We start from the raw sequence: 26,410 nt of genomic DNA, 5'->3' as shown, positions 1-26,410 counted from the left end.
GTTTGAATAAATGTATTTTTCATCTACCTGAATTCAGTGTAGGCTGTTAATTTTCCAAAGCAGATAAAATCAACGTAGGAAGAAAGCCCAGTGTTCTTAGTGCTTACTTTTCACTTGAATTCAAATTAAATGTGAATATGCGTCCTCCTTGCTAGTTTTCAAGGGATCATTTTCAGCTAACTTCTCTCTGCACATATGTCACAGAGCAGTGAGGGAGAGGCACCAGTCACCAGTGTCATTCTTCTTAGTTCTTGACTGTGTTTGACCTTCAGGAGCACCTCTCCTAGCGAGGAAAAGAGTGCTTTGCTCTACCTCCACGTAGAGGGCAAGGTAAGAGTAAAGGCTACAAGATAGAAGATAAGAACGCTGTTCCTGTTTAACTAACTCTCTCTGGCCTCACAATCAAAAGAGGTGCTCTCATGCATCACATCTTTTCTATTACCTTTGTCCACTGTGCATACTGTTTTTTGGCAAGAAATAGAGTGAAACCTTCTGCTTTCCTAGTGGAGATCTTATTTAAGAAAGAGACACAAAATGTGCAGCAGTACTGTGTTCCCATTTTACCAATCTTCTCTGGTTCCACATACCTTATAACCTGATGGCTACGTGACTGCAGATAATATATTCCATCCTAATCTGTTTCTTAGGACAGATTTTTAGGAGAAAAGAGGCAAAATCCTTTGTCTTTTGCCAAAAAAAATCCTTTGCCAAAAAAAAAAAAAAAGCCATTACAGCTGTCACTGTTCAATTTGCACATGAAAATACCCAAGTCATTGATTTATCAAAATATATTGCGTCCTTCAACTCAAATAGCCTTAATACATGGTCAGGTATGTTTCCCATTTTAGAGATGAAGAAACCAAGTCACAGAGAGGTCAGATGATCCATCTAAACTAAGAAATGAAATATAATTACAATAATGAGGAGTCTAGTTCACTGATTGTCAGCCAAATCATTTCACTTATCTTTTCATAAGACAGCTACAAATATTACCATACTTCAAGATCCATGATATATGTGTATCATGCAACATAAATGTTATGTACCTTTATCTCATGTAACATAATACAATTGTTTTTCACTTCACCTATAGAAAATTTAGGGTGAATTTACACTCAGTTTTAATTAACTGAAAAGATGTTTGAAGTCACCTTTATTTTCCACTGGCCAAAAAAAAAAAGCCAGAATGTTCTTTAAATGAAAAAAAGAAAAAGAAAATTGGCGAGGCTTACTCTGCTCCCTCTCCTGTGGGCCTCCTGTCCATGAATTAGCATTAATGGAGGTAGTGAAGGAAGTGAATTCCCCATACCTGGAAAGTAAAGAAACCCAGACACGTATAGAGAGCTTAGTGTACATGCTGCATAATAGTATTTCTGAAGAGTAGTGAATTCTGTATTCAAACAGAGGTCAGCAAATAAATCCAGAGTGCCTGAGTGTTTGATTTTTCCTTTTTAAAGATGAGCTGCTCCTATGGTTAGAGGTTTTCATTTCCCAGCTCTGACACAGGGTAGTCACATATGCAAACATGGACACTATGCCTACAGTCTCAATATAGATTAATTATTTCTGGCTGCCAGCAACCTCGAGTGGATTATGCTGTTTCTGTGATAAACCCCAACCCTCCGTACTCAGAGACAAAAGAAACACACATACACAGTAAAAGGCTAGTGCCTCAGTCCATAGTTATTTCACCTTGAATAGACTTTCCAAATGAAGCCCTTTCATTTTGCTTTCTATATTAAACATTAACAACCAAAAAGGAATTTTAAATCTTGGGTTTTTTTCATTAGTGTATCACAAACTACTAATTAGAAAAGATTTCTTTTACTAAATGATTTAGTTCTTATGTCTATTTTAACACTTGAAAGGTTACAGCTTTAGGAAAAAAGGAAAGAGCCTTAATTAAAGAATGAATTATTGAATATTCAGTTTTAATTGATGTTGCCCCATGCTATTATTTTGCATGTTTATAGACGTTTTATGTGATTCTGTTATCAGAATAACCAAAGAGAGAGACATTGACTATTGAGCCTTAAAAGGGGAAGGGCTTCTGCCTGATCACATCCAGCTATTTAAGTTCAAGAATCATCTGAAGCGTGGTTTCCATGACAACAAGTCACTAATTGCGAACATAAAATAAAGCAAAAAATCAACCTTCCCTGAGTTTGGCAGCTACATGGATGATGTCTTTTTTTTTTTTTTTTTTTTTTTTAAATAGTGAAATGGCACTTTTCCTTAGGGAATTCCCCAAGTAATCTTCCCAAACCCAAGAAGTCATTCCATAGTGGGGGTAACTCTGGCCTGGGAAAGGTGTCAGCTTAAAGCTGTCCAAATCTGTTAGGCTGGGGTTGCCAACACCTAGCTTCTGCTAGAGATAAGGAAAAACACCTATGATGATGAGTGAAGGATTTTTGCATCTTTGAGCGACAGAACAGCAAAGATCGCTGCTGTGGCAGATGAACGAACCAAAGAAATGCTACCAAATACTGGATTTGAACATCCTTTAGACAAGGGGGGGAAACAAATTGAGGGGAAAAGGTGACTTAAAACCTAAAATCGGCCACTTTCCACAGGGTTAGTCACCCGTGCTCAATCACTAGCAAAGGTTTCTGGTTTCTCTGCCTGGCAGATTTAAAAAAACAAACAAAAAAAGTGCACCCCTTGAGACTTGGAAACCTGTTCAACCGACACAATGGCACCATTCAAAATTCACCAATTTATGAACTGCAGCATATCATTTGTAAAAATTGCTTCAGCCTGAGTTACCTTTCACCAGCTCTGTAAGTCTACTCACTGGGTCACTAGGAGTGAACAAGAACATTTTGATAAATTCTGTTTCCATGACGATGAATTAACCAGTGAAAAGGGGGAGGTGTTGAAAGATCTGTATTCTGTAGAATACTCTCAAATGTTTGCCTGTTTTCATTTTTAGCCATTTAGTTCTCATGGCTCTGTTCCAGGACTCTTTAATTTGCCAGTAGCTGTTTTTCCTACACAGATTACAGGAGTAATTCATCAGTGAATGTTTCACTCAGTGGTCCCATCTAATGTAAGGAAACATAAAAATGAATTTTTCCAATTATGCCTTTTTGTTTGTTTAGAAAGAATGTAGTAAGCTTTTTTCCCCTTCCTTTCCTCACAATCTAGCTTTAGTGTTCTTATTCTCACTTATTTATTGACCATTACCTTACACAGACTACAACTGCAATTTGTATGATGTTGAGATCTGCTTTTAAATACCAATAAATCCCCAAAAGGCAATGATTTTTGAATTTACTGGACTGAAACCCCAGAGGGGGACGTAACAAGAAAAAGAACATTAAAACATGTAGGCCCAGTACATGTTACAATGAAATAAAGTGTTTAGGAAAAAATTAAGAAAGCAATAGAGCCTTTCCTTTACTCAATTACTTTAAATTGGCTTATTTATATACGATGGCATCTGTTTATGTTATTCTAGCATTTATCCACCTCTTCAATTTGATGATAACACTGCTACTTCTTTGGGGATCAAAAAATTAAAAAAAAGTGATTCTGATGGTTTTGTCTTCCAAATGATGAAAATAGCAAAAAGAACTCACCTTTTCACACGAGAAAATATTGGATATGCAATTATTTCTTGAAGTATGAAGTAAGAAAAATGTTCCCTCAAAACATGTGTTTCTAATCCAGCTTAATTTTGTACGTCCACAAGTAACTAATTCAGCTCATTTTAAAAATTAAGTTTAAATAATGGATGTTTTCCCTTCTTTCTTTTCACCTAAAACAAGGGAAATAACCAGTTTTCAACTTTCAACTGCTTTGTTCTGCCATTGTGTAGCCACGAATTTAAAGAATACTATTTATTCATCCTTTGCTTGAAGCAGGAAGAAATGTTAGGGAGATGTTCTAGACCACCAGCAATTAGCAAACTGATCAGATATTATCTTAATCCGAGACCGAAAGTGCAAAGGACCATGGGGTTCACTGGAAGTAAAGAAGAAAACTATTTAACACTTATTATGTAGAGATCTGCCAATCAGAACTACTTTATAAAAATTTCAATAAATAGTAATGCAATAATATATTTTTCTGGTAAGAACTGTTCTTCAGGGTCATATTTGCTCAGAGAGCTTAATTTCTCCACCAAGAACAGAGAGAATTCTCATACTGAAAAGAATATGGTAATTTTCTTATCCTCCCTCTTTAGCACAGAAGCACACAAAAATATTATTAATATTAGTGGATCTCAAAGAATGTACGTGATTGAAAATCAAAGTAATTGTTTTAATGAATAAACCCTAGTTGTTTTGCAGCAAACATCTATAAACTATTAGAAAGGAAAATCATGCCACTCTAAAATCAATGTGTGGGTAGCCCTGAATAGTTCGTCTTGATTTAAAATAGTGGCTGCGACAGTGTCCGTTGACTGGATATGGACAAGGAAAGTCTAATGACTTCTTTTGTTCACGTGCCATATGTAACGCCTGCTTCTTATGGGCAACATGTGTGCCATGCTTCCCTTCCTGCACCGAAGGTCGTAATGCAGGTAGCTGGCATTCAGTTCACATTGATGTTAATAGTGTGAGATCCCTCGGCCAGCTGTTGTCTGAAAAATAGAGATGGTATGGCCCACCCAAGAGACAGATGCCTTCACACCAATGTGACCCGTAGCTGGCACAGGCAGTGCAGGAATCAGCTTGTTAATGCTAATGTCTCCGGTGAGATGGGGATAAACAGCAGCTCTCTCAGTCCTATAGATTGAAAGTGTCACAAAAATACTGTCAGGCTCAGTTGCTGATCATTAAAAATGAGTACAAATGAGAGGAATAATGGCTTGTTGATCCACCTGAGTCAAGTTCGACATCCTTGTGACACTATTTACAACTGTATCGATGTCTCTCAGGCATTAGTAAGAAAGATTTTTGACAAAGAAATTAATTATGAAACTTCTTGAGTTTTGGAGTAAAAACGGTCAGTAACAAAACATACTATAAACTCCAATCACATAGTTTCCTAATTTACTGAGACCTCACACTTAGATAAACTTTGTGATGAACCTTTTGGTAAAACCAAAAATATGTTCGTAGTATGAAAACAGTTCTATTTTGCAACTTACATGTTTTTGACTCAGGATTTTAAAATGGTGTGTTGGGGCGCCTGGGTGGCGCAGTCGGTTAAGCGTCCGACTTCAGCCAGGTCACGATCTCGCGGTCCGTGAGTTCGAGCCCCGCGTCAGGCTCTGAGCTGATGGCTCGGAGCCTGGAGCCTGTTTCTGATTCTGTCTCTCCCTCTCTCTCTGCCCCTCCCCCGTTCATGCTCTGTCTCTCTCTGTCCCAAAAAAAAAAAAAAAAAAGGTGTGTTTAGGGGTGCCTGGGTGGCTCAGTCTGTTAAGTGTCCAAGTCTTTTTTGTAATATTTTTTAATGTTTATTTATTTTTGAGAGACAGAACATGAGTGGGGGAAGGGCAGAGAGAGAGGGGGACAGAAGATCTGAAGCAGTCACTGTGCTGAGAGCAGAGAGCCAGATGTGGGGCTAGAATGAACTATGAGATCATGACCTGAGCCAATGAACTGAGCCAAAGTCAGGTGTCTGACTCTTGATGTAAGCTCAGGTCATGATCTCACAGTCTTGAGATCAAGCCCCACATTGGGCTGTGTGCTGACCGTATGGAGCCTACTAGGGATTCTCTATCTTCCTCTCCCTCTGCCCCTCCCCCTGCCCTCTCTCTCTCTCTCTCTCAAAATAAAAATTAAAATTAAAATTAAATAAAGTGGTGTGTTTAATATAAAAAGTTTAAAGCGGATATATGCTTTTGTTGTCGGCATTGTTTCCCAATCATTCAGTGGGAGGGAATACCGAGGTATAGCTTCAAGAGCAGCACGTTGATACGGAGATTTGATCAAGAATGTTGACCTAGGATCCAACTGCCACTTTCCTATTGAGAATCTAATCCCATTGGCCACACATCACTCCCTGTGTCATAAAAGGTTTATACCAACATCTAGTTTGACAGCTCAGGACCTCTGCCACAAGCCGAGAAAACATTTACTGAGGAATGTTTAGATGAATAAAGTAATAGTCTTCTACTTAATTTATGAGTGAGGGCTAACCCCTACCTGTAAATCACACAAAATTTTAACTGTATTGAGAGATCATTATTTTAAAAAGCTCTTTTAGTAAAGTAGATTGCTACCAATTCAGTGAGAGAGCTGGTGCAGTCATTCACTCCACAAATATTTATGGTGTATTTGCTATGGTTTTGCCCCCGAAATTTGACTGGGTGTTCACAGAAGATATGTAGAGGTAAAGATAGAGAATCAAACGATTATAAAGCAACACGACAAATAACTATAGAAAGGCAACCAAATAATTGTATTGGAGGATTGTAGGACGAGGTTATTGGAGAAATAACAGTAAGGTTTAACAAAAGCTTTCTGAATGAGATAATTAGGGAAAGAGCATTCCATACAAAGGGGACAGCTGAACAAAGGCAGGAAGTGAAAATCAATCCATTAGGCAGACACAACCATAAACAGTTCAGTGTTGCCCAAGTGTAAGGCAAGCCATGGAATCAGTGACAGAAAGAGAGGCAGAAACCACAGCAAGCAAGGCTCACTGCCACTATTAACAACCTGCCTGCTATTTTATCCTCATGGCCTTTTGGGAGGTGAAGGCAACAATTGCAATGGAAGATAATGACGATAACAGGAAATGTGCAAAAAGAAGATGAATTGAATCTTTGTAGAAGGAGTATAATAATCAGAACTTGGTGATTGATGGAGCATCTGACAGAGAGATGAGAGATTGCAGATTTTATAGGATGCACAAGTACTGTCTTGAGCAACCGGGTGGATGGTGGTGCCACCAGCTGAGGCAAAGGATCCACTTTAGGGGGAACATGTGGAAACAAGTGCCCGTGGAACATTCCTACAGAGATGCCCAGCTAATAATTGAACAGATGAGTTGGAAGCTCAGGGCACAGGGCTAATTTAAAGACACAGAATTGGAATCCACTGGAAAATAACAGTATCTGAAACCAGGAGACTGGATAAGATTGCCCAAAGAATACAGAAAGTGAGACGAGTTATGGATTGAGGTCCCAACCCTGGGGTACAATAATTTAAGAGATCGACAAAACAAAAGTAGCCAAGGAAGAAAACAGCAAGGTGTTGACCAGGGGTAAGAGGAGAAACCATAACAAAGTACTATTATGGGAACCACTAAAGTGAAAAATGCAGCAGAGAAGTCCAGTAAGATAAAGATGGGAAAACAAATTACTATCCCTCTCTGCCTCCCCTTACCTGAATACAAATCTGCATCATTAAAAATAGAAAGAACTTAGAAACCTGAGACCAGGAAACATCTAGGAAAGGCCCAGGTAAGCATACTCACATACAATTTAGGAGTTGTCTGTTCTTAATTTTTAAACAAGGGAAGGCTTATCAGTTTATTTTGTTAATTTGTTTATTCTCTACCTTGTCCTCAAAGCACTACAGATTCTTTCGGTAAAATTTCTGAATTCATTCTTTTCATTTAAGCTTGTAATAAATGTGAAGCAAAAGTCAGTTCACTGTTAACTGTCTTTGAAGAGTATCAGGAGTGCAGATTGGATCTATTGGCGGATAAGGGTGGAAACTTCTACTTTACCATTAAGGTGAGAATGCTTTTGAGAGAGAAGCCTCACTCGCCAGCAGATCCTGATAGAAAAGTATAGCATTCTTTAATGCAGAGAGAACAGCACGTCGTAAAGAAGAAGGCCACTGAGCTATAAAGCCACGTAGAGCAAGCCCACTATAGGCTCCTGAGCAGGGGATAGGAGAAATGCAAGGGGATGTCGGTTTCTGGGCATTGTACACAGGAGCAACCCACCAGCTGAAGCCATACCTAACTAACACCATCCCAGCTTTGTTGTCAGGCAGTCAGATTCCAGTAACAACTTAATCTTCACAAGCATGTCTTGTGTGTCTTTGAGCAAATAATTAATGTTCCTAAATTCTACTTTCCTCATTTATTAAAATGGGGATAAAATAATTAATTACCCCTTAAACTTGTGAAAAAGCAAGTGAGATACTATATACAGAGCATTAGTCTAGTAGTTGTTCTCAACACGGGGTGATTTGTCCCGGAACATCTGGCAATGTCTGAAGACATTTTTTGGTTGTCGCAGCTGGGATGGGGTGGCTGTTACTGGAATCTAGTAGCTAGAGGCCAGGGATGCTGCTAGACGCTCTACAGTACACAGTATAGCACCCCACCAGAATGGATTATCTGATCCAAAATGTCAATGGTGCCAAGGGTAAGAAACCTTGATCTGGTAGTCACACATTATAACAGCTGGTTCTTCTGGAACCCTCACACTGCGTGAGACACTAAGTGCTTAACATTTATCTCATCTAACCTTCACCGAAATTGGCACTAGTATTATCTCCAGTCTACAAATCAGGAAACTGCCATGCAAGAAAACTTTAAGTAACGTAAACAAGGTCACACAACTAGCAGCGACAGAAGCAGAATTCCATAAATGTTAATGATCGTTGTATTTCATGGACAAGTGAACATTTTTTCAGATAATATTCAGATATTTTCAAATATCCAACTCTGTATCACATAACAAAAAAGACTGGTTATTCTACTTGCTTCGAATCATTGACATAAATCCAGACACAACTGCTATGTTGCATGCTTTGACTTTCAGACTCAAGGTTTTCCTTAAATGAAGACAAAATGGAAATGTTAAAAGAGAAAAGAACTTAGCATTTCTTAAGAACGCCTTAAAAAGACAATTGCCAGATATGCTTTTAGAGAAATCTTTTTAGTGTTAAAAATCAGTAAAACCTGACTTCAGGAACTGGCCTTAGGTCTTCTCTAATGCTGAAGTCAATGGCTCTTTTTGTAATGGTGTTATGGTTTAAATACAGCTTCAGGCCTCTGTGAAGCTTGAACACGGGATCAGAGAGATAAAAGTCACCTGCCTAGATCACTTTCACTTTCTAGTCTGAAATTCTTAGCATCTGTGCATTTATCCAATTGTCAGTGATGTGTCATTGATTATTTTTAACAGTCTTTGCATCGATGTGTTTCAGAAGGTGGTTTTCTCTTCTTTAAATCTGCCTTTGGGGACTCTGAAATGTCGAGTATGGATGTGTGCAGGACTGAAGAGAATCCTAGAAAGGCAACAAATGTTGAAATGTGAGCATACATACATACAAGTATTTTGACAAAATGTTTATGAAAATTTGGGGTTCCTGAATTTTTGACATAATTGTGTATCAAGTGAAAACAGTATAGTATTATATGGCATAGTGGCTTAAAGTGCAAGTTCAGCATCCAAATCCTGACTATGCCATTTACTAATGATGTGATCTTGTCAAAGTGACTTGACTATTCTGAGTCTCAGTCACCTTTCCTATTTAAAAAAATAAATAAATAAACAACAACAACAAAAAAAAGGTGGAGGGGAGCACCTGGGTGGCTCAGTAGGTTAAGCGTCCAACTTCAGCTCAGGTCATGATCTCATGGCTTGTGGGTTCGAGCCCCACATCAGGCTCTGCACTGACAGCTCAGAGCCTGGAGCTTGCTTCAGATTCTGTATCTCCCTCTCTCTCTTCCCCTCCCCCACTCATGCTTTGTCTCTCTCTCTCTCTCTCTCTCCCTCAAAATAAATATTTAAAAAATTTTTTTAAAAAAGCAAATCAGACTGACGATAGAACATTCTCCAAAAGTAAGATATTTATTTTTTATTTTATACTGTTATATTCCAAGGTCTGTTTTAGATTGTAAGAATACTACAGTGAACTACACTCATGCAGCTTACAATTAAAAAGTTGAAATGAAATATCATCTCTGATAGCAATAATTGTCCTGAAGAAAATAATTCTGGAAGAGCTGATGGTAGTCAGACAAGAGCAGGGGCTTCTAAGGCCTCTGAAGAGGCCCTGTTTCAGCAGAGACTGGAAAGATATGAGGCAGTGATCCAGGTGAATACCTGGAAAAGAGCTCTCCAAGCAGAAGAAAGAGCAAATGCAAATACCCCCAGTCTGGAATACTCTGGCAATTTTGAGGAAAAGCAAGATATGTCAGACTGGCTCTCAGTGACTTATGAGCTGAATTAAAAAGATAGCCAGGGATTAACTCATAGAAACTATATACCATAGTAGCGTTCTGGATTTTCCTCTGTGACGAGAAGCCATCGGACATTTTTGATCTGTGTATCATGATCCAATTTATGTTCTGAAAGAATAACTTCGACTCCTATGTGGAGAATAGGCTCTAGGGAACCAGGAATAGATACAGGATGACCAAGTAAAGGTAACTGCAATAGTACAGGCAAAAAATGGTGGTGGCTTAAAATAGGAAGATAGCATTTGGCAGCTGCTAAGAATGGTTATACTCATGGTGCGTTTGAAGGCAGATTGAATACAACTTTTGATAGATTCAATGTGAGTTGTGAGAAAGAAATTGGGAATGATTCCAAAGTTCTGGGCCTAAGGAGCTAACTGGGTGAATGGAGACTGAAGAAATAGGTAAAAAGGAGGGAGACTATAAAAAGCTTAGAGATACTCACTAGACATTCATGTGGGAATATTCAGTAGGCCATTGGATATACAAGTATACATTCAGGAAAGAGGTGAAGAATGTACCTTAAAATTTGGGCATTATCAGGGTATAAATATAGCTAAGCTATCAGGACTGAGTGGGATCCCCGTAGGAATGTGTGAAAATAGAAAAGAAAAAAGGTCCTGGGTCTGACCTCTAGGGTTTTCCAATATTTAGAGGTCAAGAAGATGAAAATCATGGGAAGGTAGTGTCAGAGGTGAGCAAATAAACTTCTTCAAGAAAGAGAGAATGATCTGTCATATGCTGCAGAAGTGTGGGTGAGAGGGGAGCAGAATCGAACACTGTCAACACAGAGGCCACTGTTGACCCTGAGAAGAAAAGTTTCAGTGAATTGCTGAATAACGACTTCTAATTTCATTGAGCTCAAGAGAGAATGAGAGGAGTAAAAGTAGGAAAGGAAAAAATGATTAACATATTTTTGTGAGAAATCAATAATAAAATATATGTAAAGCATTTAGCCCAATGCTTGGCATATTACAAAATGACAAAAAATAGTTACCATCATTATTTTTATCATTTTTATGTAGTCATCCCCTATCATTTGAATATTGACTGTAGGTACAGCCAGACCAAGAGAAATGATTATTTATGTCTGTATATATTTATACATGAATATTTTATTGGTAAAAGCATTTAAAGTATATGTACATATTCATATACATGAATAGATATGTATTGTGTGATGTATATAGATATAATGATGATACTTTTACCAACAAAATATTCATGTATAATTATCTCATTTTATCTTCACAGCATTCCGTGGGGGAAAAATATAGTCATGTGAGTTTTTCTCTGTTTTATAGCTGACAAGGCTTAGGCTCACAGTTTGTGACTTACCCAAAGTCATATATAAATCCAGAAATGAAACCAAGATCTAATGACATCTGCCTCTTTTCTCTTTTCAGCAACAAAGAGAAGTTCAGGTATCCCATCAAAGAGAAAATCAAACCATATCAATGAGAAGTCGACAATGCATACATCTGATTTGAAGAGTGAACACCCAAGTATTTTTTTAAATTAATTAATTAATTATTTACTCATGCACTGTTGACCATCTTGCACAATTTGTTCCTTGTATACGTGGTCAGATTCCTCTATCAAGGGAGGAAATGTTCTGCCACAGAGAGATGAAAATGTTTCTTTCCTAGAAATTATGTTTAAAAAAAAGATAGAAAGGGGGCAAAAGGCATACATCGAAATTATTTTTCTCGTGCAACTGCCCATGCTGGCCCTGGGGATACAAGAGGAAACAGAACAAACATTCCTATTCCCTTGACATCTATAGTCTAGAGATAGATATTAATCAGATAGATAGATAGATAGATAGATAGATATAGATAGATATAGATAATAGATATTAATCAAATTTCCAAATGTTGTTTTGTTAAATTACGAAAGGTATATAGAGGAAAGTAATAGGGAACCATGGCAGAGAAAAACAGAAACAACATAATCAAGTGTCATTATATGAAATGACAGAAGAAATGTATGCCATTTGTATGAAAGACATAAGTAAATGTTTGAATCCTTTCAACAAGCCAGGTACAATCACTTCAAAAATATTGGAATGAAAAGAGATTCTCAAAAGAGATATGCATTCCGTAAGGGACTCTGGTAGCAGATATGAAAGGGAAATTGGTGGATTTTCTTTTAAGGAATCTATGTTTCTTATTTCCAGATTAATGTAAACAAGGAGCAGTGTGCTTCCTTTACATGTCCTTATTAACGACTATTGAGGGCAAGGTAAAGCATTAAAAGAAAGAGGCATTAAACAATTCTGAAATGCTTTCAAGATATGTTAGCTGCTCCCAAGATTCCAAGTTATCAGTATGGAGTCCTACTTACTCCTTCTACAAGGCAAAGTTTCCCATCCTGAGAAACCAAGATTTCTTTAGAACTGCAACCGGTCCAAGTCCTTGGTAACTTCTGAGACACATGCATTTTCCCTTCAGTGAGAAAATGGCTAATATGTATCGTGTGTCAATCTTCAAATAAGATCCTTCACATTCCAGTCATCTTTGTTAGTTAACATACTAAGTCTTCTTGTCACCAACACATGCTCTACTCTTCCCTCTTCCTCCCAAATTTTTCAACTGTGTTCTCTGGAACACCAATCTGACTAGCCACATCAACTTACTGAAAAATGCATCTTCCACTTTGGTTAGAACTCTAAAGTTCCAATGTGAGGTCTGTGAACAATGCTTCATGGGCTCGATAACATGCTTAAAAATATTAATTTTTAAATTTTCTGTTATTTTAAAATATGACTTTTTAAAAAAGTTGCCATATTATAAGAGTATCATCTACTTAAAAGGTCTAGGTTGCTTTGTGTATATAATCAAGTACTATAAGATCATCACTAAAACCATATTACGATGTCTAGAATTGTTTTCTATTGACAAAAATTAAATAAAAGTCTGTTTTATGATTAAAGAGATCTATCATTGCTTACTGTAAGCCTAAAGTTACAGAAAACTTCAAAGGAAATAAATTATAAGGATGCTTCCATATCCTTTGGTTTTACCACAATATTTTTTGTGCTGAAAGATTTGTATGAATGGAAGCATGAATCTAGCAAACATAAATGTTTACCTTGAATTTTTGTACTGTTTTTGGTCTTTGGTTTTGAGTGTTTTTTTAATGAAAACACTGCATTGGAATGATGAAAACATTACCAAAAATTCGCCAAGCCAGGAATCAAGATTTATCCTTGAATTTCAGTGCCTTTCACTCTTCACCCCATGCTTATTTACCTTTCGACTCCTATGGATTGAATCTCCTAAACATCTCTCAAATCCATCCATTTTTCTTCATACCCACAGGCATCACTCTGTCCAAACCAATGTCATCTATTAATACAGTTACCACAATATTTTCTGTGGCTCTAGAGTTACTCCTCACTACCTTCAATACTGTATTCAGCTAGGATGATTCTTTCATTACAAACAAAAGATAAAGAAAGAAAAATAGAGACATCACTGAGGTTGTTTTTAAAACTGCAACTACTTACAAATTCTGGAAGAGAGGTGTCATGGAGGGAAAACTGTATTGAGGTAGAAGAAAACTAATCACTTTGTTTATGGAAGACTAAAGTCCTTGGAGTTAATTTGTACTATAATTGCAAGTAAAAATACTGTAATGAAGAAATGTGAAGGTGTCTTTTGGGGCAGTGATAATTTGTTGATGTTTGGTTTGATTTGGTTTTAGTACTATAAAGATTTATTTCTGTCTCAGAGTTTTCATCTAACTTTGGTTGCTGAGGCAGAGTGGATTCTGTTCCATCAGCTGCATGGGCCAAGCCTGACAGGGATTCCACCATTTTGGTGATACACCATCGGAAGTTTATGCCTTCTTCAGTTGCGACTGCAGAGGGTGCATAGCACACATTTTTGGTCCTTACATGGGAGTGATCCTTTGATCAGAATTAATTGGATGTCCCACCCGAAAAGCAATGAGGTTGGGAAACATGGTTTTCTATGTACCCAGAAAGAGGAAACTGGATCATAGTAGTCTTTCTATTCATCATATATTCCAGTCATCTGGCCTTGTTTAGAGAATTATCTTACCCACCAACTAAGGGAGACAACCCCATATCATACTAAACACAGAAGCAGGCTATTTCTTTTCTTGTTCAGGTCACATACAGTCATTTTGATCCTATCCTACATGATAAAGACCAGTCCACATCACTCTATCCTATGGCCACCAAGGATAGCTCCTTGACTCACGCAATGATTTGACTCATTGCATTTTTGCTGAACCACACTCTTTGTATGTGATGATATGAAAAAGGAGCAATTCCTCTGGGATCTGAAAGCAGGTAAAGAAAGGTAACTGTGTGGTCTTTACAAAAAAGCTTCCTGCCATTGAAAGAACATATGGAAAAAGTGATGTGACTTCCATGTACAGAATCAGAGTTTCATCTGCAAATATATATATAATGTGTGGTGATGTAGGGAGCTTCATGATCCTGGGCATGGTAGGAGGATTTTATTTAACCTTGGGGAAGGTGTGAATCATGGCAGTGACTTGGCTTGTTTTGTTTTGCTTTGTTTTTTAATGGTAGGGTATGTTCATTTGTCAACTCTTTAGCCAGAGAAAGGAGTTATTTCTTTGTTTTCTTTGGGATTGAGATTCATGGGGTAGCTGAGGCTGAGGAAAGGGAGGAGGTGGGAGAAAGGGTTCTGCTCTGAAGAACAGATCACAGATTGCATTGACCTGTGGGATGGCTAGAGCTAAGAGAAGAAGTCAGAAACCCTTTACGACAGATAATGACAAATGAACTGACTTCCAAGTTTTCTTTTTCTTCTCTGTAATCCTCTTATGAAAGCCTCACATATTTAGTAAAACATGTTAGTATAGCCTTGGAGAAGGAAATAAACAGGCTCTATTTATGCTTGAGGCAGAACAGCATGGGGAGCAGACAGCAGCTTGCAGAGCCATGATAGAAAGCCCAGAAGGGTTCATGAGAAGCCTCAAGCAGGAGTAAAGAGTGAACAGTGAAGGGCAACAACTGGAATAAACAGAAACCCTCCTTTTCTGGAGACAAAAATTTGTACTTTAAACAGATGAAACATTTGTTTGACAAATTTATATAGTCTGTGACTAACATTGTTCTAGGTGCTGGGCATAACAGGTATGAACAAAACTACCATAGCTCAGGCTTCAGGGAGCACAGGTCCCTGTGGAAGAAACAGACAATAAAGAAACAAGCATAAATTATGTCATATGATGATAAGAGCCTTGGAGAAAACAAAGAATGTTTGTAGAGAGTAGCATCTGCTGGGAGAGGAGGCTCCAAGCCATTTTATAAAAGGAGATTAAGGGGACCTCTGTAAGAAGATGACATTTGATAGAGATCTGAAGGAAGTTGTGAGTGATCTATACAGATGTCTGCAAGAAGAATGTTCTAGGCAAAGGGAACAAGTGAAAAAGACTGGAGACTGGAGTGTGCCTGATATTTTTGATAGCTAAGTAAAGAAAGAAGCTCCATATGTCCATGTGACTCACTGCTATCTCCATCAGTATATATTGGCATCAAATCTTGTTTTCCACTGAGAAAGTCATTAACTTCATCAGAAACTGAACATGATTGGCCAGCTTATCCTAAAGTTTCATCAAAAAATGGAAGCAGATTGTGAAATTCTTTACATGTATACCAGAGCTTTCTGATTTTCCACAAGACAAATCATGAAGCATCTGATTATCCTCCATGCAAATATTTATCTTTTTTTTTTTTTTTGACAGAAAAAAGAGAGACAATTCCAAGAACAGTTTTTCAGAACAGAGTCCATTAATGATTTGCCTTATTTGGAAGCCATATTTAGACACATTCATGTGGTATATCATTTTACTCAAGGTCTTACCTCATTGTCAGAGATTCTATTGCAAGAATATGTGCATTCAGAGAACACTGGAGATAGAGGACAATATAAATGTCATGGTAATAAAGTGTTTCTACAGCCTAGAATTAAGAATGGCAAGGCTTTAACCTCTCTGAAAGCATAAAGTTGCAGATATACCTGTAAATTAAAAAACAAAACAAAACAAAAAATTTTGAAGTTACTCCTACTCAGGCAACCTTGAAATTAAAACATGAATTCATTATAATTTTCTTACTGACACTGGCAACATTCATGTCACAGTCCTTCTTAAAGGTAGTTTCTTTGGTTTGAGGACAAAGGAAATGATGTTACATGAATTCAGCTATTCAACACGGAGGCTTGGATGACCTCTAGAATCCCCTACACAAGCCCATCTTCATCTGGCAAAGTGAACTATGAGAGGCTCGGTTCCACTTCCCAGCTCAAACTTTTTTTTAAATTTTTTTTTATGTTTATTTATTTTGGAGAGAGAAGGAGAGACAGAGACACAGAATCTGAAGCAGGCTCCAGGCTCTGAGCTGTCAGCACAGAGCCTGATGCGGGGCTCAAACTCACAAACCATGAGATCATGACCTGAGCCGAAATCAGATAGATGCTCAGCTGACTGAGCCACCCAGGGGCCCCCACCTCAAACTTTTAAAGTCAGAGGGTTCCATATGTCTTGCCATCAAAATAAAGATAAATGTCCAAGAAATCCTTGGACAAGTACATTTCTGCATCAGTCTTTCAACATTTCTCTCCTTTCCCTTCTTTCCTTCCTTCCTTCTTTCCTTCCTACCTTCCTTCCTTCCTTCCATCCATCCATCCTGACTCTCACTCTCTCCTTTTTGTGAATAAACCTGAGTTTTCCCATTAAGGTTGCTTTAAAGCACATTTAAAGTTACTTTTAAAATTTGAATAGTTTGGAATTATGTTAATTTTTTTGGGAAATGACCATTCGTTCTTTGTATGAAAATCAAAGATTGAAAGATGTAGTTACTTGCAGAGATTGATTTTACATTCTGTCTCTGAAAAGAAATCAATTTTCCATTCAACAGAATACATTGTATGCAATTTTTGTGTATATATGTGTTTACATGCAGTTTCTTGGGAACGAGTCCGTGGCTTCCATCAAATTCTCAAGTACCTTTCAAAGGAATCCAAAAAAAAAAAAAAAAAAAAAAGTCCAGGCCTACTGCCTGAAAGTGAACCCCAGCTCTGTTCTCAGAATAGTTCTGCTGTTTCCGGTGGAGTCTGTTAATTTTCTCAAACTTCACAAACCTCAGCATTGGGATATGGTCCTCACTGACACTTCCATACCATCTCTCAGCCCAGAGACTTGAGCATCCAGGTGGACAATATATCCAAAAGCTGTCCCCAAACCTCCCTTTATTTCCATAACTGCAATGACCTTCCCTCCCATTCTAAATCTGCTGCCCACATCCCATGGATATGCCCTGTTACTTTGTCATTGTTTAAAATGTTCATCTATGATTTCCTAAATGTGAACATCGCAATTTGACAAACACAACTCTTATCCTTTCAATTTTCTGACTCAGCTACTCATATAATACCTATAGCTGTGAAGTAGCCCAACAGTTACAGCAAGAGCTCTGGAAGCAGATGACCTAGGCTGAAGACCAATTCTGCCATGTTCAAGGTGTATGAAGTTGACCAAGTTTCTTAATCTCTCTAAGCTTCTGTTTTTGCGTTGTGGTTTTTAATGAAAATAGCAATTGTTGCTGAATGGATAATATAACCCATAACGTTTAGCATGATGCTGCTGAGGAAACATGCCATAAATCATAGGCATTTTTATTATTGTTTGACCTTACAAAGACTTTCAGTCACTCACTCTTCTAGTGTCTTCTATATTTACCCATTTCTTTTTTTTTTTTTATTGTTTTAATGTTTATTTATTTTTGAGAGAGACAGAGCACGATTGGGGGAGGGGCAGAGAAAGAGGGAGACACAGAATGAGAAACAGGCTCCAGGCTCTGAGCTGTCAGCACAGAGCCCAACGTGGGGCTGGAACTCACGGACCACAATATCATGATCTGAGCCGAAGTCAGACACTTAACCAACTGAGCCACCCAGGCGCCCTTATATTTACCACTTTCTAAATGCATTTGCCTCCCTCTCTGTCTTAACCAGTGTGATCTTTCACTCTCCTGCCAACATCCTCAGTTCTTTTTCTCCACTGCAGTCTCCTTGCAAAACCCCAGCCCTAGATCACCACGCACACAAAAAAGCACATGACTCCGTATGCTGTGCTTAGCATAGCGTTGGTGTCTAGCATTGTGAATGAATGAATATTATAAATTCAAGGCCCTGATGGCACCCTTAGAGCTGCCCCAAAGTATTACTTCCTAGTGTCCTAGTCATCTCTCTCCTTTTTTTCCACAGCAGCTCTTTCAAACTCTCTATCATCTTCAAATCCCAACCTCTACCACCCAATGTCTCAAGAATTGCCATTTATGTGTTGTCCTCTCATGCCACTGTCCTACTCTACTGGACCTTCTCCATCAGCATTCAGTCCTGCAGGAGTCTCTTTAGTATCCAAATGAAAACAAAACCAGAGCCCAAAATTAAACACCTTTCCTCTTCACTTCCTCTCCAGTTATTGCCCTATTTTTCTCCTCCTTTCCCATCAAAAGTTCTTGAAAGAGTTGTCTAGACTCAGTCTATAGTTTGTCACCTCCCCTTTACTACTCAATATGATTTTCAATGTCACCAGGCAATTCAAACCATTCTTGCCAAAGTTACTTGTAACAACAGAAGCTTGGCATTTGGGCAGCCACTGACTTTTGACCTCTAGATATTTTTCTTGAATGCTTTCTTCCCTTGAGTTTTTTTAAAATAACAGTTTTATTAAGATGTAATTCACATACCATAAAGTTCATCCTTTTAAAGAGTCAACTCAATGGTTTTTAGTATATTCACAAAGTTTTGCATCATTCACCACTATCTAATTTCAGAATATTTTATTACCACCACCCCTCCTCCCCACAAAAGTTACCCTGTACCCATGAACAGTCACTCACAATATACTCCTTCTCTGGGAAAGATTAACCTGCTTTCTGTCTTTGTGGATTTGCTGATTCTATTCACTTCATATAAATGGAATCATACAATATGTGGCCTTTAGTGTTGACTTCTTTCAGTTAGCATATTTTCAAGGTTCTTCCTGTTGAAGCATGTATCAAAAGTTTATGGCTGAATAATATTCCACTGCATGAATATATCACATATTGTGCATCCATTAAACTATTGATGGGCATTTGAACTGTTTCCACTTTTTGGCTATTGTGAATAAAGCTGCTTATAAACATTGATATAAAGGTTTTTATTTTTAAAAACTATAAACAACTTAAACAGCCATCAATAGGAGTCTAGCAAGAAATGTCATGGTATACTCATAGATTGAAATGCTTTCTATTAATAAAAGAATTTCTAGGTGATACTCTTGTGGGTTGTTTCTATTTTTTTCTTATACTTTATTCTCATTTTTTTCTGAGAACATGTATATGTATATGAGAAAATATTAATGGGGACATTTTCACTTTAGGAAGGATTTTATGTTTATGTTATGATCAGATAAAATCAGATCAAAATGAGATCAAACCAGAATCAAATTAATACCCACCACCCATATCCTCCTAAAGAACAATACCTTAAATCAGAATCCTTTCTGGGAGAATTAATGGACATGTGACTCTCCGCTGACAGTCTCCTTTTGTTGCAAGCCATTTTGGTCATTGCTATGGCCTTTCTGGTGGAGAGGAGGTGAAAAGAAATGTTGTCAGGGCATGGAGGAACTCAAATATCTTGTAAACAGTGTTTATTTGCCTTGCCTACAGGCTAAAAGCAAAAGGCCCTAAACAAAGGAGAGAGGTAAAAGCAGACCTCAGGGAATTAGGAGAAATTGTCAATAGTCTCTGGTATTTACTTCTGCTTCCTTTGTCTGCTTCTTCAGCAGCTTGTGTTAATATCAAAAGGAAAAGCAATTTGGTATCAAACTAATGCACTTGCTGATTAAAAAAATCACCAAAACATATCCCCAGTGCCTGGCATGCACCAGAAGCCATGGCAGGAGCCTTAGATAATGAATACCATTATGATCTTATAAACTAACTCATCAGAATCCTTCAATAACCCTGTTCAGGGGGATTCCTGCATCACCACTTTATAGGTAGGGAAACTGAGGCCCTGGAAAATTGAGTCCTTTGCTCAGGTCAGCAAAATTTGTAAGTGGTAGTCTGGGTTTCTTAGCCAGTTTTCTCTATTCTTGTAGGTTCTTTTCTTTTTTTATATAGCAGATTTACTTATTTATTTAAATGTATTCTATTTATTGTGGTAAGAACACTTTACATGAGATTTATCTTCTTAACAAATTAGAAGTATACAAGGCATTATTGTTGACTATAGGTACAATATTGTAAAGTGAATCTCTAGAGCTTATTCATCATGCTTAACTGAAACTTTATACCCCTTGATTAGTAACTCCCTTTTCCTCCTCGTCTAGGTCTCTCCCAAAGCTGAGGAAAGAGAATAACAAAGAAGGAGACTTCCAAAGAAGTGAGTATCTTGGAAAGCAGGAGGTCCCACTAATCGCTTCTTTATAAAAGCAAATTTGGAGGTAAACACTCCTTTGGGAAGGAAATATATTGGGTCCCACAGCCTCTGTGTCTGTGTGCCCACACAGCCACTGTGCCAGGAGAAAAACTCCTCTTCCGTTGGTTCTGAAAAGATCATCCTAAACAGAGAGGTCTGTAAGTTGTCTGGGTGACTCTGGGGAAAGTCTTTCACCCCAAAGGGGTAGTAGCACTATTTTTCACCAGTAATCATTAAGGGACCCTGGAAGAAGTAAAGTGATAATATATCTCCCAATATGAAAAGGAAATGGTCTGCATGGATTAAAGGAGGTCAACACAGTAAAACCATGCTAGTAAGACATTCAAGTTATTTTTGCTGCTGCCTCTCATTCCATCCAGGAATCTGACATTTTCGTGTTCTTGCTCCCTTCCTGCTATCAGCTCAAAGGCTGATCTGAAATCAATCATTTACAGCTTAGGGAGACTGTTTCAGAGCCAAGGTAGACCTCAGCGAATCACTCAGGGGCCTATCCCCAGAAGTTCCTGGGCTAGAGAAGTACATGCAGCTCAAGAATTTAATACACATGTGCAGTGGAATTGCTTGCTACTATTTCCTCTATTTTTAATACTTTTATGGCAAGTGTATGGTTTTTTGCTACAAAGGGTCAACGACATTTTTGTGGACTGGCATGACAAGATAATGATTATTTTTTAAACATCATTTCAAAGGGGGGGTTGTATAACTCAAATTTCAAAATTATTAACATTCATACTTATAAAAAACAATGTTTCTAAATTTTGAATTACATGGATGCTAAATCAGAAATCAAAGGTAGTTAAACACCACAAACTGCTCTTGAAGAAACATATTTGCCTTTGGAGTCAGAGTCTGAATATTACTGCTGAAAATAATGGGAAACCACAGAGGTCATGAGGAAGAGTGACAAAATAAAAGTGACATTTACAGAAAATCAATTTGTTAGTGGTGTGGAGAATGAACTAGAAAAAATAGAGGTGGAGCAAGCAAATTAGAAAACTCCTGTTGTATACAAGCCACAATACTGCATATTTTACACATCTAACCTCACTTTCTCATCATGACAACAATCTGCTGTAGATATTTTGACATTCGTTTTATAGTTGAGAGAACTGAGGCTCAAGGAAATAAAATAGCTCTTTCAATGTCACATTGCTATTCAATGTAAGTGCTAATTTGGGGAAAGAGAGAGTACAGAATAGGCTTATGACACACTAGGACCTAAGATCAGTTACTTTGATGATCCTCTCCCTTGAACAGTGCTTCTAACTTGGCCGATCGCTAGAAACACCTGAAGAGCTCTTTAGACTACGGAGTCCAGCATCACACATCAGAACGATTCTGATGATAAGTCAGTTTTGGGAACCTCTGCTGTCATCCAGATGACCTTCTGGTTACTGAAAAAGAAACTAAGCCCAAGGGATAGTTAATTCATCATTTGATCTATTAAATTTGAGATAGTGGCAGGGCACCCAGTAGGATCTCTGCATAATTTTGCTGGAGATAGGAGACCAGAGCTGGGAAGAAATGTCAGAAGTAGAGAAATATATTTTGGATTTATCTGCATGGAGGTGATAGTTGGAGTCATGAAATGTCTTCCAGGAAGAAAAAGAGGGGGGAAGGAATAGAGACTGAGGGCAGAGGTGGAATGGGGGGAGGAACTCACAGGTAGATATAACTGAGAGCATTTAGACAAAAGCAGAACGAGGAAGATAAACTGCCGTGACTATAGTTTCAAGGACATTTGTGTATTAATGATGCCTGTGGTATATACTCACTCCAGTTTTCCCTCTGACCTCTAGTCCTAGAAACCCTACTTAAAACACCTCTGTTAGTGGGGCACCTTGGTGGCTCAGTCGGTTACGTGTTTGACTTTGGCTCAGGTCATGATCTCGTGGTTTGTGAGTTTGAGCCCCGCATTGGGCTCTGTGCTGACAGCTCAGAGCCTGGAGCCTGCTTCGGATTCTGTGTCTGCCTCTCCCTTGTTCACTCTCTGTCTCTCTCTCTGTCTCTCTCTGTCTCTCTGTCTCTCTCTCTCTCTCTCTCTCTCTCTCTCTCTCTCAAAAATAAATAGACCTTAAAAATTTTTGAAGAAAAAAAAAAACCTCTAGTAGTATAAAGATTCTTCAAACTCATCATGTCCCAGAATGAACCCAAGACCTCCTCCTATTCCAAACCTGGTTTTCATACAGAGTTCTTTTTTCCAGTGAATGACATTTGTATACTCCAAAAATGTATGGTTAGTATCTTTGCCTCCATATCCAATTCATCTATAAGCCCTAAGACTTTACATGAATATCTCTGAAATTCATCTATTTCTCTTCATTACTACTGCCACCATCCCAGTCCAAACTACCATCATCTTTCCCCTGAACTGCTGTACTTAATCCCTAACTGGTTTCTCTACATCTGTTCTTGACTCTTCCTAATTGGTTCTCCACACTGAAAACAACATGGCATTTCAAATCTGATCTTGTCACTCTCTAACTTAAAATTCTTTAGTACTTCCCATGGCTCTTACAATCTTACAAGACTCTGAATGACCTGGTTCCTGCTTACCTCTCCAGCCTCATCTTGCACATTCTCCCTTTGTTCAACAGACCCTTTACACCAACCTGCCTCTATAGTTTTGCTCACACTCTTTATCTGTCCCTAGAATCCTCCCAGTGTGCCCCTTCCCCTCCTACACACACACACGCACACACACACACACACACACACACACACACCCCTTGTCTTAGTTGACTCCAACGCACTCTTCCTGAACACCCATATGAATAAATTCTTGCTGGAAACCTTCAATAACATACCTCCCTTTGTCTGTTCCCTTACCCCATTATACCACCTCATAGCATAATGTGACTTTACAGTTTTATCAGTGTGTAATTATACATCTATTTGAGATTATATGACTTTTTCCTTCTTTAATTAACTATAAACTCCCTGAGATAGTATTCCTAATATTAAACATGACTTGCTGGATGGTAACAACAAATACTTATTGAATTTGATCTGCTGCATTGGACCAAGAGGCTGTCAACAGAATTCAGCTTAAAGTTCAAAAATCAAATTTCAGGATCATGTTGGGGTCAAACTAGAGGAGAGGTAGCCCTAGGGTTCTGTACCTCATGTTCAATGCTTCACAGATGTGCAAGTGAGACAATCTGCCTCAAAGAAAGGAAGCAAAGACAGTCTACCATCTCATAGTACTGTTGTAAATATTAAAGTATGCAAGACAAAGTATTTTATAAGCTGTAGTAGCTGTTGTTCAGAGACTTGTGTTAAGCCTATGTAATGTGATATAAGATTAATGAAAGTAGAGAAAGGCTTTCATTCAAATTCAGTGCATGGAACAGTGCCTGGCATGTAGTAGAGCTCACTAATTGTCAAGAAATAAGTTGCTTTCCCTCGTAGTAAAATAAGTTAAGTTAATGGAACACTTTGTTGAATGACTGAATCCTAATCTCTGAAGCATCAGGCTGTCCTTACGGGAATTTAAAGATTCTGAAAAATAAGATAGAGTCACTTATACAAAGGAGTGTTTAAAAACTAAGATGGTAAAACACACAAATTATCCCTGTAAGATAACTTCAAAACCTATGTCCCTAGTGAATTGCAATAGCAATTCTTGTCACCCTCTAACTTAATCCTTGAAAACCAACTTGTGCATCATTTCCTCCAGAAAGCCAGTCTTGACTCCCCATGCTGGGTTAAGTACTCACCACAACCCCCAACACAAATAGAGCTACCACTCCCTAAACTTCTGCAGCACCGCAGAAATCTCTAACCAAACTTTGTCCTACTGCTTTGAAATTCACTGATGTCTTTCCACCACTCTTTAAGGTCCTTCAGGTCAATGAAATTATCTTATTCTTCTAATGGTTGCTAATTCCTAACATAGTATCTGGCACTTAGTAGATGCTAAATAAGTTTTTGTTGAAGTGAACTGAATTCTTGAAGACTTTCATAGATGGTATCAATTTTATAACCTGATTCACTCATGCATTAGGTTTCGGCCAGTTTCCAGCTAATCCCTGTCCATACCTGTAAGGAATGATAACATATCATTTCATAAAGACTTTCTGGACCATTTTCAGGGTACCAAATGTCATTTTAAAAGAATTCTGATCAATACTAGTTTAAATTAGATATCAGAAAATCCAATGCATACATAAGTGTTTGCAGTATTTATATAAAGCTAAACTGAACAGTTTCTTCCATTTCCTTTCCTTCGTTTAGCATGACATTTTAGCTGATATCCCTGAACTGCTGGGTAAAGCAAATGCATTTATATTAGAGCCAGTATTCCCCCATGAGATTCTGCCAACAGGTGTTCCAGCTTCTTGATTCTGTGTACATTTTCCCTTTACGTACTTTATTACTAGAATTAGAATTCTTTACTAAAGTATTTACTCTGATTGCTATAAAGATTGGATCTATTTAAATAAGTAAGGCTCTTTTAGATTACATACAGAATGAAAATTTAAGGATCAACTGCAGCTCCCCAGCATTGTATGATGTGTGGTCAATAGATAACATCCTTGTGTTTTGTTGTTTGTTTTTTCCTACACCCTCACTCAGCTCTGAGGTTCTAGGGGAGAAAAAAGAGAGCCTAGGAACACGTCTTTATATTCACAACTCTCAATATTCCAAACACAGAGGAAAATCCTGCTCTAAGAAATTATAGCTTAATTCTCTCCTTCCAAATATGACATACCAGCATAGGTGCATATATTCCAGATAATCCTCTTCAGTAAATAAATAACTTGTGTTGAATAACACAAGTGTAACCATATATTTTTAAAGCACCACAATTCACAGAAAATTGTCTTACAGAAACAAACAATGGGAAACGTATAGAAATATTTGATTTACTTCTCTGAGCAGGCACCTCCCCAGAAGAGAATATATTGCAATATCTTTAAGACATATGGTTTCTCTTTGGAGGAGGAGGGTGGGGATGAGGGGAGAGTCATTTTTCAGTAGTCTCAAATTGGCAACTTTAGTTACATTTGCAAAAATATTTATGATTCATAAAATTTTTTTAAAGTTTTCTTTGCCATGTACTAATCTTGAACTCTCCTGATACTGCTTCATTCTTTCCCAAGAATTTTATATTTTATATTGCTAGACACACACACACACACACACACACACACACACACACACACACTTTACTTCCCTGATTGGTTTCAATTGTATTCATTATCTTCTGTCTTTTTCCTCTCCCACATCTCTTGCCCCAACAGAAGGAACATTCTTACACGTATTATTTTGGATTAACCAGTTGAACATCCTCAATGATTATTGCTCTGCAGCGCCCCCTGCTGGCATGATCCAATTTATTTGTCCCTTCCCAGCTGTGCCTGTCAAGCCTGGTGCTTAATCCCGGAGGAACCATGCCCCAGCCTAGCCACAAATGACCTGCAAGTTCAGCAGATCCTGGAACGGGGCTGCCTAACATCTGCAGGGTAGCAACTCTTCCTTGTTTTCATTGTGGAAAGAGAGCACCAGAGGAATGCATAATTTTTATGAGTCTTTATTTTCCTCGTGTCTAGAACACATAAGAAAAAAAGAGGTAAAGAGGTTTGAAACTGTTTGTGACTAAAATGATAAAAGGAAATCAATGCAGCAAAACATAGACCACCTGAAAATCTTCAGTTGAAGCACCAGTTGTGACATGATGTCAAAGAGGCATTCTTCTCAGAGAGAAGGCATATTAAATTATGCTAGTGCTGACTGCTCTTCCAAGGACTGTTGATAGATGCTTAGGAGAGGAAAATCTTCCTGTCTGGTTGACCTTAAAAGCTGTC

At 38.0% G+C, this 26,410-nt stretch overlaps 1 long non-coding RNA gene across 7 annotated transcripts in view; it reads right to left on the bottom strand.

Annotated features, from left to right (window-relative positions):
* Positions 1-26,410, bottom strand: part of LOC121037880 (uncharacterized) — a 157,119-nt gene that overhangs the window by 57,538 nt on the left and 73,171 nt on the right. For 6 of the 7 annotated variants that reach the window (XR_005794039.1, XR_005794037.1, XR_005794040.1 and 3 more), the window contains one exon: positions 19,639-19,737. The exons of the other annotated variant lie outside the window; for it this stretch is intronic. This is a non-coding gene — a long non-coding RNA (uncharacterized LOC121037880). The remainder of the gene's footprint in view (positions 1-19,638; positions 19,738-26,410) is intronic. 7 annotated transcript variants of the gene reach the window in all.

Source organism: Herpailurus yagouaroundi, unplaced genomic scaffold, assembly GCF_014898765.1.
Source record: "Herpailurus yagouaroundi ecotype Mexico unplaced genomic scaffold, PumYag 164, whole genome shotgun sequence".
Classification (NCBI taxonomy): Eukaryota; Metazoa; Chordata; class Mammalia; order Carnivora; family Felidae; genus Herpailurus; species Herpailurus yagouaroundi.
The sequence above is the reverse complement of the archived record's forward strand: the minus strand, read 5'-3'. Positions and strand labels throughout refer to the sequence as shown.